Source organism: Pecten maximus, chromosome 16 (assembly GCF_902652985.1).
Source record: "Pecten maximus chromosome 16, xPecMax1.1, whole genome shotgun sequence".
In the NCBI taxonomy this organism is placed as follows: domain Eukaryota; kingdom Metazoa; phylum Mollusca; class Bivalvia; order Pectinida; family Pectinidae; genus Pecten; species Pecten maximus.
Window position 1 is genome coordinate 22,703,465 of NC_047030.1, and position 15,000 is coordinate 22,718,464.

Sequence of the window (15,000 nt, forward strand, 5' to 3'; positions counted from 1 at the left end):
TCCATAGGGAAACATTACATGCTTTTTATCATTAAGTTCCTTTAAATTAAGGGATTTCTTTAATATGTTAAATGCATGCTTAGGATTTAGATTTATATGTATACACACAAAAAATGATCTACTACACACAGAAGGGAGATACATGTAACTCGTACGGTCTTATAATATGAAACCATCATAATATAACTCTATAATGTGTAATGATAACTGTTTGAAACTTTCTTTCACCTTGAATTTTTGAAAATTTGGTAATGAGCTGGCAGGAAACAACTGTCATTATCTCGTTAATTATGGTTATGACGGTGAAAACAAAATAATAAGTAAGGTATTTTTTAAATAGATTTTTCGCCCTGAGAGTCGTTTCCCTGAAAATTGGAGATATATTTTACAAGTGAATATCGTAGATGACTCGAAGGAACATCGATAAAATGGCGGCTGGATATGGAGGTATTGAGTGTGGTTGACCCAATCTTATTATAATTAGACTTGTAATTTCCACTCCTCTACGATACACTGCAATACTGTATTAGATTGGTGGTTGACCTGAATTATGGTCAAAGATGTGAAATTGTCTGTAATTGACTGACGTATATATGAATTGTGATTGCTAATTCTGAGTTTAATATACATCTATAAGGTGTACTTCTTTGCTTGGCAACTTTATAAATTTTCCTCTAGTAGAATTTTGCTTCCGTGTGTGCCTCTGCGACCGGCCGTGACATATAAGAAGTCCTCTGATCTGAAAGACAGGGAGGTATCAGCCCACAAGTTTCTCTTTTAAAGGAAACTTCTAATTAAAATTTTCACGTAATTAAGCAAAGTGACAGAAATTATCAGGAGTTGTACTTAGCCCGATAACTATTGATCCAAATTTGATGAATATTTACAGAAAAAACACTTGGTATTAACTGTTTCACGTCCTATTAACTCTTTAAGGACGGTGTAAATAAGCAATGGGCCCACTGACAGACATTATTAGTGCTACCACACATTATAGTGTCGTCACACTGAAATACCATACCTACAGGTATAGACACAGAATGATGCCACACCTATTCACATTATACATGTACTGTTATAGGACAATTCTGTCCTTGCCAAAGCTGAATGTAAAGCAGAAATTAAGAAGCAAGAATGTGTCATCGACCAGGGGACAGAACAAATAATCTCTCCCAAAAGTTTGGTTTTGTTAAGTTGTGTTTAACATTTAATGTTTAACTAGTGCATGTGTGATGAGTGTTCATGTTTGTCACCTTATGATAGCGCGGACCTGATGTTGAATTCATAGTGCTAACTGCATATTCCAATGTTTATATATTGCATTAAAAAAAGAAAATCTATGCGTTGAAATCCCAGGAATATGCAACATTCTTCACACGCCAAATAAACTTCAATTATCAATATATTTTGTCATATACATGAATTGTAGGATACTCGAGGGAAAACCATCTAATATCTAACATCTGATACTTCAAGTATTGATATCTGAATCTATACTTTGCGATACTCTGGGTGATATACAGCAAACAACCTTGGTGGTACGAGGGGGATATACAGCAGACACCTTGGTGGAACGAGGGGAGATATACAGCAGACACCTTGGTGGTACGAGGGGGATATACAGCAGACACCTTGATGGTACGAGGGGAGATATACAGCAGACAACCTTGGTGGTACGAGGGAGATATACAGCAGACACCTTGCTGGTACGACGGGGAGATATACAGCAGACACCTTGGTGGTACGAGGGAGATATACAGCAAACAACTTTGGTGTTACGACGGGGGATATACAGCAGACACCTTGGTGGTACGACGGGAGATATACAGCAAACAACCTTGGTGGTACGACGGGAGAAATACAGCAAACAACATTGGTGGTACGACGGGAGATATACAGCAGACACCCTTGGTGGTACGAGGGAGATATACAGCAGACGCCTTGGTGGTACGAGGGAGATATACAGCAAACAACTTTGGTGTTACGACGGGGAGATATACAGCAGACACCTTGGTGGTACGAGGGGAGATATACAGCAGACAGTCTTGGTGGTACGAGGGGAGATATACAGCCAACACCTTGGTGTTACGAGGGAGATATACAGCAGACACCTTGGTGGTACGAGGGGAGATATACAGCAGACACCTTGCTGGTACGACGGGAGATATATACAGCAGACACCGTGGTGATACGAGGGAGATATACAGCAGACAACCTTGGTGGTACGACGGGAGATATACAGCAAACAACCTTGGTGGTACGACGGGAGATATACAGCAGACAACCTTGGTGATACGAGGGGAGATATACAGTAGACACCTTGGTGATACGAGGGAGATATACAGTAAACACCTTGGTGGTACCAGGGGAGATATACAGCAGACAACCTTGCTGGTACGACGGGAGATATATACAGCAGACACCGTGATGGTACGACGGGAGATATACAGCAGACAACCTTGGTGATACGAGGGGAGATATACAGCAGACATACTTGGTGATACGAGGGATATATACAGCAGACACATTGGTGGTACGAGGGGAGATATACAGCAGACACCTTGGTGGTACCAGGGGAGATATACAGCAGACAACCTTGGTGGTACGAGGGAGATATACAGCAGACAACCTTGGTGATATAACGGGAGATATACAGCAGACATCTTGGTGATGTGAGGGAGATATACAGCAGACACATTGGTAATACGAGGGAGATATACAGCAGACAACCTTGGTGATACGAGGGGAGATATACAGCAGACATCCTTGGTGATACGAGGGGAGATATACAGCAGACATCCTTGGTGATACGAGGGGAGATATACAGCAGACATCCTTGGTGATACGAGGGAGATATACAGCAAACAACCTTGGTGGTACGACGGGAGATATACAGCAGACAACCTTGGTGATACGAGGGGAGATATACAGCAGACATCCTTGGTGATACGAGGGATATATACAGCAGACACATTGGTGGTACGAGGGGACATATACAGCAGACACCTTGGTGGTACCAGGGGAGATATACAGCAGACAACCTTGGTGGTACGAGGGAGATATACAGCAGACAACCTTGGTGATATAACGGGAGATATACAGCAGACATCTTGGTGATGTGAGGGAGATATACAGCAGACACATTGGTGGTACGAGGGGAGATATACAGCAGACACCTTGGTGGTACCAGGGGAGATATACAGCAGACAACCTTGGTGGTACGAGGGAGATATACAGCAGACAACCTTGGTGATACGAGGGGAGATATACAGCAGACATCTTGGTGATACGAAGGGAGATATACAGCAGACATCCTTGGTGATACGAGGGGAGATATACAGCAGACATCCTTGGTGATACGAGGGAGATATACAGCAGACACATTGGTGGTACGAGGGGAGATATACAGCAGACACCTTGGTGGTACCAGGGGAGATATACAGCAGACAACCTTGGTGGTACGAGGGAGATATACAGCAGACAACCTTGGTGATATAACGGGAGATATACAGCAGACATCTTGGTGATGTGAGGGAGATATACAGCAGACACATTGGTAATACGAGAGAGATATACAGCAGACAACCTTGGTGATACGAGGGGAGATATACAGCAGACATCCTTGGTGATACGAGGGAGATATACAGCAGACACATTGGTGGTACGAGGGGAGATATACAGCAGACACCTTGGTGGTACCAGGGGAGATATACAGCAGACACCTTGGTGGTACCAGGGGAGATATACAGCAGACAACCTTGGTGATACGAGGGAGATATACAGCAGACACCTTGGTGGTACGACGGGAGATATACAGCAGACACCTTGGTGGTACGAGGGAGATATACAGCAGACAACCTTGGTGGTACCAGGGGAGATATACAGCAGACAACCTTGGTGGTACGAGGGAGATATACAACAGACACCTTGGTGGTACGAGGGAGATATACAGCAGACAACCTTGGTGATACGAGGGAGATATACAGCAGACAACCTTGTTGATACGAGAAATATATACAGCAGACACCCTTGGTGGTACGAGGGAGATATACAGCAGACAACCTTGTTGGTACGAGGGAGATATACAGCAGACAACCTTGGTGGTACGAGGGGAGATATACAGCAGACAACCTTGGTGATACGAGGGAGATATACAGCAGACAACCTTGGTGGTATGAGGGGAGATATACAGCAGACACCCTTGGTGGTATGAGGGCGATATACAGCAGACAACCTTGGTGGTACGAGGGAGATATACAGCAGACACCCTTGGTGGTACGAGGGGAGATATACAGCAGACAACCTTGGTGATACGAGGGAGATATACAGCAGACAACCTTGGTGGTATGAGGGGAGATATACAGCAGACAACCTTGGTGGTATGAGGGCGATATACAGCAGACAACCTTGGTGGTACGATGGGAGATATACAGCAGACAACCTTGGTGGTACGAGGGGAGATATACAGCAGACAACCTTGGTGATACGAGGGGAGATATACAGCAGACAACCTTGGTGATACGATGGGAGATATACAGCAGACACCTTGGTGATACGAGGGGAGATATACAGCAGACAACCTTGGTGGTACGATGGGAGATATACAGCAGACACCTTGGTGATACGAGGGGAGATATACAGCAGACAACCTTGGTGATACGAGGGGAGATATACAGCAGACAACCTTGGTGCTATGAGAGAGATATACAGCAGACAACCTTGGTGGTACGAGGCAGATATACAGGAGACACCTTGGTGGTATGAGGGAGATATACAGGAGACACCTTGGTGGTACCAGGGGAGATATACAGCAGACAACCTTGGTGGTATGAGGGAGATATACAGCAGACACCTTGGTGGTACCAGGGGAGATATACAGCAGACAACCTTGGTGGTACGACGGGAGATATACAGCATACACCTTGGTGGTACGACGGGAGATATACAGCAGACACCCTTGGTGGTATGAGGGGAGATATACAGTAAACACCTTGGTGGTACGAGGGAGATATACAGCAGACACCTTGGTGGTATGAGGGAGATATACAGTAAACACCTTGGTGGTATGAGGGAGATATACAGCAGACACCTTGGTGATACGAGGGAGATATACAGCAGACAACCTTGTTGATACGAGAAATATATACAGCAGACACCCTTGGTGGTACGAGGGAGATATACAGCAGACAACCTTGTTGGTACGAGGGAGATATACAGCAGACAACCTTGGTGGTACGAGGGGAGATATACAGCAGACAACCTTGGTGATACGAGGGAGATATACAGCAGACAACCTTGGTGGTATGAGGGGAGATATACAGCAGACATCCTTGGTGGTATGAGGGCGATATACAGCAGACAACCTTGGTGGTACGAGGGAGATATACAGCAGACACCCTTGGTGGTACGAGGGGAGATATACAGCAGACAACCTTGGTGATACGAGGGAGATATACAGCAGACAACCTTGGTGGTATGAGGGGAGATATACAGCAGACAACCTTGGTGGTATGAGGGCGATATACAGCAGACAACCTTGGTGGTACGATGGGAGATATACAGCAGACAACCTTGGTGGTACGAGGGGAGATATACAGCAGACAACCTTGGTGATACGAGGGGAGATATACAGCAGACAACCTTGGTGATACGATGGGAGATATACAGCAGACACCTTGGTGATACGAGGGGAGATATACAGCAGACAACCTTGGTGGTACGATGGGAGATATACAGCAGACACCTTGGTGATACGAGGGGAGATATACAGCAGACAACCTTGGTGGTACGAGGCAGATATACAGGAGACACCTTGGTGGTATGAGGGAGATATACAGGAGACACCTTGGTGGTACCAGGGGAGATATACAGCAGACAACCTTGGTGGTATGAGGGAGATATACAGCAGACACCTTGGTGGTACCAGGGGAGATATACAGCAGACAACCTTGGTGGTACGACGGGAGATATACAGCATACACCTTGGTGGTACGACGGGAGATATACAGCAGACACCCTTGGTGGTATGAGGGGAGATATACAGTAAACACCTTGGTGGTATGAGGGGAGATATACAGTAAACACCTTGGTGGTACGAGGGGAGATATACAGCAGACACCTTGGTGGTACGACGGGAGATATACAGCAGACACCCTTGGTGGTATGAGGGGAGATATACAGTAAACACCTTGGTGGTATGAGGGAGATATACAGCAGACACCTTGGTGGTACAACGGGAGATATGCAGCAAACACCCTTCATGGTACGAGGGGGATATACAGCAGACAACCTTGGTGGTACGAGGAAGATATACAGCAGACAACCTTGGTGGTACGAGGGGAGATATACAGCAGACAACCTTGGTGGTACGAGGGGAGATATACAGCAGACAACCTTGGTGATATGAGAGAGATATACAGCAGACAACCTTGGTGGTATGAGGGGAGATATACAGCAGACAACCTTGGTGATACGAGGGAGATATACAGCAGACAACCTTGGTGGTATGAGGGGAGATATACAGCAGACAACCTTGGTGGTATGAGGGCGATATACAGCAGACAACCTTGGTGGTACGATGGGAGATATACAGCAGACAACCTTGGTGGTACGAGGGGAGATATACAGCAGACAACCTTGGTGATACGAGGGGAGATATACAGCAGACAACCTTGGTGATACGATGGGAGATATACAGCAGACACCTTGGTGATACGAGGGGAGATATACAGCAGACAACCTTGGTGGTACGAGGGGAGATATACAGCAGACACCTTGGTGATACGAGGGGAGATATACAGCAGACAACCTTGGTGATACGAGGGGAGATATACAGCAGACAACCTTGGTGGTATGAGAGAGATATACAGCAGACAACCTTGGTGGTACGAGGCAGATATACAGGAGACACCTTGGTGGTATGAGGGAGATATACAGGAGACACCTTGGTGGTACCAGGGGAGATATACAGCAGACAACCTTGGTGGTATGAGGGAGATATACAGCAGACACCTTGGTGGTACCAGGGGAGATATACAGCAGACACCTTGGTGGTACGACGGGAGATATACAGCTTACACCTTGGTGGTACGACGGGAGATATACAGCAGACACCCTTGGTGGTATGAGGGGAGATATACAGTAAACACCTTGGTGGTACGAGGGAGATATACAGCAGACACCTTGGTGGTATGAGGGAGATATACAGTAAACACCTTGGTGGTATGAGGGAGATATACAGCAGACACCTTGGTGGTACGACGGGAGATATACAGCAGACACCCTTGGTGGTATGAGGGGAGATATACAGTAAACACCTTGGTGGTATGAGGGAGATATACAGCAGACACCTTGGTGGTACAACGGGAGATATACAGCAAACACCCTTCATGGTACGAGGGGGATATACAGCAGACAACCTTGGTGGTACGAGGGAGATATACAGCAGACAACCTTGGTGGTACGAGGGGAGATATACAGCAGACAACCTTGGTGGTACGAGGGGAGATATACAGCAGACAACCTTGGTGATATGAGAGAGATATACAGCAGACAACCTTGGTGGTATGAGGGGAGATATACAGCAGACAACCTTGGTGTTACGAGGGAGATATACAGCAGACACCTTGGTGGTACGAGGGGGATATACAGCAGACAACCTTGGTGGTACGAGGGGGATATACAGCAGACAACCTTGGTGGTATGAGGGGAGATATAAAGCAGACAACCTTGGTAGTACGACGGGAGATATACAGCAGACAACCTTGGTGGTACGACGGGAGATATACAGCAGACAACCTTGGTGGTACGAGGGGGATATACAGCAGACAACCTTGGTGGTACGAGGGGGATATACAGCAGACAACCTTGGTGGTATGAGGGGAGATATACAGCAGACAACCTTGGTGATATGAGAGAGATATACAGCAGACAACCTTGGTGGTATGAGGGGAGATATACAGCAGACAACCTTGGTGTTACGAGGGAGATATACAGCAGACAACCTTGGTGTTACGAGGGAGATATACAGCAGACAACCTTGGTGGTACGAGGGGAGATATACAGCAGACAACCTTGGTGGTACGAGGGGAGATATACAGCAGACAACCTTGGTAGTACGACGGGAGATATACAGCAGACAACCTTGGTGGTACGACGGGAGATATACAGCAGACAACCTTGGTGGTACGAGGGGAGATATACAGCAGACAACCTTGATGGTATGAGGGAGATATACAGCAGACATCTTGGTGGTACGAGGGAGATATACAGCAAACACCTTGGTGGTACGAGGGAGATATACAGCAAACACCTTGGTGGTACGAGGGGAGATATACAGCAGACAACCTTGGTGGTACGAGGGAGATATACAGCAGACACCATGGTGGTACGAGGGGAGATATACAGCAGACACCTTGGTGGTACGACGGGAGATATACAACAGACACCTTGGTGATACGACGGGAGATATACAGCAGACACCTTGGTGGTACGACGGGAGATATACAACAGACACCTTGGTGATACGAGGGGAGATATACAGCAGACAACCTTGGTGGTACGAGGGAGATATACAGCAGACACCTTGGTGGTACGAGGGAGATATACAGCAGACACCTTGGTGATACGAGGGGAGATATACAGCAGACAGCTTGGTGATACGAGTGGAGATATACAGCAGACACCTTGGTGGTACGAGGGAGAGTTACAGCAAACACATTGGTGGTACGAGGGAGATATACAGCAGACAACCTTGGTGGTACGAGGGAGATATACAGCAGACAACCTTGGTGGTACGAGGGAGATATACAGCAGACACCTTGGTGGTACGAGGGAGATATACAGCAGACACCTTGGTGGTACGAGGGAGATATACAGCAGACAACCTTGGTGGTACGAGGGAGATATACAGCAGACACCTTGGTGGTACGAGGGAGATATACAGCAGACATCTTGGTGATACGGGGGAGATATACAGCAGACACCTTGGTGGTACGAGGCGAGATATACAGCAGACATCCTTGGTGATACGAGGGAGATATACAGCAGACAACCTTGGTGGTACGAGGGAGATATACAGCAGACACCATGGTGGTACGAGGGAGATATACAGAAGACACCTTGGTGGTACGACGGGAGATATACAGCAGACACCTTGGTGATACGAGGGGAGATATACAGCAGACACCTTGGTGATACGGGGGAGATATACAGAAGACACCTTGGTGGTACGACGGGAGATATACAGCAGACACCTTGGTGATACGAGGGGAGATATACAGCAGACATCTTGGTGGTACGAGGGAGATATACAGCAGACACCTTGGTGGTACGAGGGAGATATACAGCAGACACCTTGGTGGTACGAGGGGAGATATACAGCAGACAGCTTGGTGATACGAGTGGAGATATACAGCAGACACCTTGGTGGTACGAGGGAGAGTTACAGCAAACACATTGGTGGTACGAGGGAGATATACAGCAGACAACCTTGGTGGTACGAGGGAGATATACAGCAGACAACCTTGGTGGTACGAGGGAGATATACAGCAGACACCTTGGTGGTACGAGGGAGATATACAGCAGACACCTTGGTGGTACGAGGGAGATATACAGCAGACACCTTGGTGATACGAGGGGAGATATACAGCAGACAGCTTGGTGATACGAGTGGAGATATACAGCAGACACCTTGGTGGTACGAGGGAGAGTTACAGCAAACACATTGGTGGTACGAGGGAGATATACAGCAGACAACCTTGGTGGTACGAGGGAGATATACAGCAGACAACCTTGGTGGTACGAGGGAGATATACAGCAGACACCTTGGTGGTACGAGGGAGATATACAGCAGACAGCTTGGTGATACGAGTGGAGATATACAGCAGACACCTTGGTGGTACGAGGGAGATATACAGCAGACAACCTTGGTGGTACGAGGGAGATATACAGCAGACACCTTGGTGGTACGAGGGAGATATACAGCAGACATCTTGGTGATACGGGGGAGATATACAGCAGACACCTTGGTGGTACGAGGCGAGATATACAGCAGACATCCTTGGTGATACCAGAGAGATATACAGCAGACACCTTGGTACAAAGGGAGATATACAGCAGACAACCTTGGTGATACGAGGGAGATATACAGCAGACACCTTGGTGGTACGAGGGAGATATACAGCAGACAACCTTGGAGGTACGAGGGAGATATACAGCAGACACCATGGCGATACGAGGGGAGATATACAGCCGACACCTTGGTGATAGGAGGGGAGATATACAGCAGACAACCTTGGTGATACGAGGGTGATATACAGCAGACACCTTGGTGATACGAGGGGAGATATATAGCAGACACCTTGGTGGTACGAGGGAGATATACAGCAGACACCTTGGTGATACGAGGGAGATATACAGCAGACACCTTGGTGGTACGAGGGAGATATACAGCAGACACCTTGGTGGTACGAGGGAGATATACAGCCGACACCTTGGTGATACGAGGGAGATATACAGCCGACACCTTGGTGGTACGAGGGGAGATATACAGCAGACACCTTGGTGGTACCAGGGGAGATATACAGCAGACACCTTGGTGGTACGACGGGAGATATACAGCAGACACCTTGGTGGTACGAGGGAGATATACAGCAGACACCTTGGTGATACGAGGGGAGATATACAGCAGACACATTGGTGATACGACGGGGGATATACAGCAGACACTTTGGTGGTACGAGGGGAGATATACAGCAGACACCTTGGTGGTACGAGGGAGATATACAGCAGACACCATGGTGATAGGAGGGGAGATATACCGCAGACATCTTGGTGGTACAACGGGAGATATACAGCAGACACATTGGTGGTACAACGGGAGATATACAGCTGACACCTTGGTGATACGAGGGAAATATACAGCAGACAACCTGGTGGTATGAGGGAGATATACAGCAGACATCTTGGTGATACCACGGCAGATATACAGCAGACACCCTTGGTGGTACCAGGGGAGATATACAGCAGACAACCTTGGTGATACGAGGGAGATATACAGCAGACACCTTGGTGGTACGAGGGGGAGATATACAGCAGACACCTTGGTGATACGAGGGAGATATACAACAGACATCCTTGGTGGTACGAGGGAGATATACAACAGACATCCTTGGTGGTACGAGGGAGATATACAGCAGACAACCTTGGAGGTACGAGGGGAGATATACAGCAGACAACCTTGGTGATACGAGGGAGATATATAGCAAACACCTTGGTGGTACGAGGGAGATATACAGCAGACACCTTGGTGGTACGAGGGAGATATACAGCAGACATCTTGGTGGTACGAGGGGAGATATACAGCAGACATATTGGTGGTACGAAGGAGATATACAGCAGACACCTTGGTGGTACGAGGGAGATATACAGCAGACACCTTGGTGGTACGAGGGGAGATATACAGCAGACATATTGGTGGTACGAGGGGAGATATACAGCAGACATCTTGGTGGTACGAGGGAGATATACAGCAGACACCTTGGTGGTACGAGGGAGATATACAGCAGACATCTTGGTGATACGAGGGGAGATATACAGCAGACACCTTGGTGATATAACGGGAGATATACAGCAGACACCTTGGTAAAGTTATATATAAAGGGAGATACAAAGGAAATCATTTCACTCGACAAACTGTGACATTATTGTAGGTACTCTAATTCAAATAATACAACATCTACCAGTTACTTAGAAAATTGATCCACATCAATGCAAAGGGTACTTGCAGTGATCACATTAAATCACATGATTAATCATGTAAAAGATTAGATATTTTACGCATGTTAAAGTATAGAATTGAAAGGAAATCTTTATAAATGTTATATCTTTATTATATTAGATCTATATTAGAATACATAATTGTATGCATCCTCTGTTTGGGATAATTGTACCATTGGGGAAGAAAGTTTACTAGAATCTGCAACAGAAGCAATGAAAATCATAAGTGGTCTAGGAAGTGGAGCATCGTGAATCTTGTTTTGGGAATTAAAAAGTTAGGACATAATAAACATAAATCAAATCCTGATGTAGACAATAATTGACCACATAACTCCTGTCTATCTGTAACATTACTGAACACTTCATAATTACACAATATAACCCTCGACTGTGTACTAATAGGTGTTTAGATATTCCTCCATATAGAACCCTTATTTAGATCATAGTCTCTTCCCTGGTGTCATGCGCCTTTGGAATAACCTTGATCCTTCCATCATTTCTTCCGCTACTTTCAAGAAAAGACTTAAAAATATAGAAATACCTTCAAGAAACATCTATAGTTTTTTTTCATCTCCTGTAATCCCAGAAAATTAGATATATTACCATGCCAATTACGTCACAATGCAAATAATTTGAATAGTGATAAATATAATGATTATCTAATCCTAGATCCAGCTTACATGGGCTTGGCACGATTTTCCAAATGATGGTCCATATATATACATAAAAACACATAGTATTAAAAACATATATATAGACCATTATTTGGAAAATCTTCTCGTCGGCTGAAAGGCCGCAAGGCCGTAATAGCGGACGTAAACCCCGTTAAATAAATAAATGAATAACAACCCTTTGAATAAATAAATAAATAAATAAAAACCCATTAAATAAATAAATAAATAAATAAATAAAAAGACAAATAAATAAAAGAAAATCGTGTCAAGCCCCTGTGATCCAGCTTGTTCCTATGGAAAGCCCAATGAAAACGCCAAACATAAATTCTTTTTGTCCCCTTCATACTGCCTATATAGACCCATTTATGACTTTATTGGATATTAAAATGTAGAATAACTTATATCTGGTAACTCTGATTATCCCTTGATAATAATGAATATATTTAACCAATTTTATCTACCAATATATTTAATTAGAATCTGATATAAATCACATTTCTTAGTACCCTCATCATTGTCCCTACATATTGTGTATATTTATGCTGGGTGTGTGAATGTTAGCGTGAGTGTTAAGTTGTAAGTGTACGTATATACTCTATATAAAAAAAATGAAATGACGTGTCTAAATGTGTGTATTTCATATCAGTATGTATTTGTGTCGTGTTCCAATTTTCATCAAATTTAATATATTCACCGGATTCGTAGGAAAAGATTTATATAGGCTTTGCCTGTTGTTTAATCATTCTGTGCATTTCGTGCAATAAAATCTAGTTTAGACATCATTTTTAGTATTGTAAATTGCAATAGTAGATAATTATTCAAAATATAAAAGTAATCAGAATCAAGTTCTTGTTACTGATTTAAATCCGTCTACTCCTGTTTGAGAATAGCTATTGAACCGCACTGACAATTCTATATGTATCACGCACGCACGCACGCACGCACGCACGCACACACACACACACACACACACTCACATATATATATAGCATGTGCAGGGGAAATAAAGAGAAGGTGTGCAAGGTTTTAGAAAGGGCTGATATTAGAGGCATGTTTTATGGAACGCTAAATTAACATATATTCAATTAATTGAACCTATCTTTGATTAGATTTAACCTTTCTCTAATTAAATTAAACCTATATTTAATTAAATTGAACCTACATGTTAATTTGGCGTTCCATATGTCTTTTCAATAACAAACGCTGATTGCATGATAACATACAATGTATGACAGCAGGGCTGCACCAGTTGTGGAATGTAGTAAAATTTGTTGAAATAAAATGAATGAAAAAAATATGCATGTTGGATTGCTTGCTGATCTATATCATTCGGATTTTTTTTGATTTTTTTAGGGTGGACTTTTTACATTAATGAATTCATTTAAGCATTGAACGGCTTTCAGTTGGCATTCATAGTCAATATGAATGCCAACTGGACAGAGGCAAATTCCATGAAGCGCGCTAGCGCTTCATGTTGAATTTGCCTCTGTCCAGTTGGCATTCCAACTGAAAGCCGTTCAATGCTTATATTTACCATCTGCGATTTTTTATTTGTCGTGCGATTTTTTTTTTTAAATTTTCAAATTCAAATTTCAGTTGGCAGTTCATAAGCTGGTGAACTCGCAACTGAATTGGTAGGGTTATATAGTGGCAGTGCCATACAATGGTAAATATACTGATATATAAGTCCGGTTTTCGTGCTATTAAATACATATTTAAAAATTGTTTCCTACATAGAATGTATAAGTTAAGTCTCCATTCTATTTTGCTGAAGTCTAATTTTATTATCTGCCATTCCACTTCTTTTCTGTACAATTTTTGGTTAAATGCGTTAACGTGCATTTTGATATAGTACATAAGGGAAATGTCATCTCGTTTTCACGGTTGATCCGCGCACAAGGGCAAGTAAACAACAAGTAAAAAAACGTAGCCTATAGTACATAACATTGCGACAAGCCGATTTAATCCATTAATTTGGTAAATTTAAAAACTGCATTTTTTAAGGGGGGGGGGGGGGGGGGGGGAGAAAAGGGAAAAAAAGATATCTGCAATTAAAATACAACTAACTAGGACCTATCTATATTTGAAATTAGGATGTTGTTAAGTTGTTTTGTTTTTTGTTTTGTTTTTTTAAATTAGATATTCTTACCCCAAAACCATAATGACTTGCCAGAGATGATCCCTTTCACGTTTTTTTTATTTTATTTTGTTGTTGTTGTTGTTATATCTCTTGTTGTTGTTATATCTCTGACGCTAGAACTTTACATTTTATACCGATCAATGCTAACAAGTTAGCCCCTGTGGTCCGCGAGTACTAATTTAATACTGAAAAAAGTAAAAATGATATCCCTGCCAGATTCTACTTCAGTAGATCTACTGATGATACAAATATTTTATTATCTAGACTATTATTGGAAGAAAAAATTAATAGAAGAAAAAAAAACAAGCCAGAAGGACTAGAATTTATCACTTCTTCCGGATACACAATGTTTTCATAAAATTTTACGATTTTCCCCATCAAATCCCAACTTTGATCGAAGGGAGGTAA